At 41.7% G+C, this 786-nt stretch overlaps 1 non-coding gene across 1 annotated transcript; it reads right to left on the bottom strand.

Moving 5' to 3' along the window:
- Positions 1-450: 450 nt before the first annotated feature.
- On the bottom strand, positions 451-555 carry LOC129640466 (U6 spliceosomal RNA). Its single transcript, XR_008708835.1, has one exon. It is a non-coding gene; the product is annotated as a U6 spliceosomal RNA (small nuclear RNA).
- Positions 556-786: the final 231 nt, after the last annotated feature.

Raw genomic sequence — 786 nt, 5'->3', positions numbered from 1 at the left:
GACTTCTGTATATCGGACTGAACAAGGAGCCATGAATTGAGAAGTCATTTCTTTCATTTGTTGTCTCCCCCAGCCACTAAGGGTCGTGAAGTATCAAACTCAAATTCTGTAAGGATGAATGTTTCGCCTTAGGAGAGTGGGTCTCCCTGGGGGCAGTGCCATCAAGGGTATACTTTGAAAACACATGGGGCTATTTTGGTCATTACAGTGATTGACAGGAATCCCCTGGCAGGGATCTCCTGGCAGTTAGAGGGCAGGAGCCAAGAATGTCATGTGTCCTTCAGTGTCTGTGACATTTGTACAGGGATGAATGTTCCTCCGTTTTACATAATTTCCAAATGTCCCTCTAGCCATCCATGTGTATGAAAAACCTATCTGTGGTTGTCCAAGCCTAAGCCTAACCTCATTTACATGTAAAGTTAAAGTACTTTTTTTCTAAAATTTACTTTTAAAAATATGGGATGCTTTCACAAATGTGCATGTCATTCTGTGCAGGGGCCATGCTTATCCTCTCTGTATAATTCTAATCTTAGTATACTGCTGCTGAAGCGAGCATAACTCAAAGTATTTTTTGAGCAGTTTTAATATCCTGGAATTTTCCAGGAACGGAACTACTGTGTAAATTGAAAGGAGTATGTGTTGTTTTGTTTGGAACCTTACCAAGAATGGTTTAATGTTTTAGAAAATCACACCAATGACATCAATGCCATTTATGGGCTGTGCTGGATATCTTCCATTGCCCTTCCAGATTCACTCTGCCCTCTCTGCCTCTGCTGTGCCCTGGGA

This window comes from Bubalus kerabau, chromosome X (genome assembly GCF_029407905.1).
Source record: "Bubalus kerabau isolate K-KA32 ecotype Philippines breed swamp buffalo chromosome X, PCC_UOA_SB_1v2, whole genome shotgun sequence".
Taxonomy (NCBI): domain Eukaryota; kingdom Metazoa; phylum Chordata; class Mammalia; order Artiodactyla; family Bovidae; genus Bubalus; species Bubalus kerabau.
The sequence above is the reverse complement of the archived record's forward strand: the minus strand, read 5'-3'. Positions and strand labels throughout refer to the sequence as shown.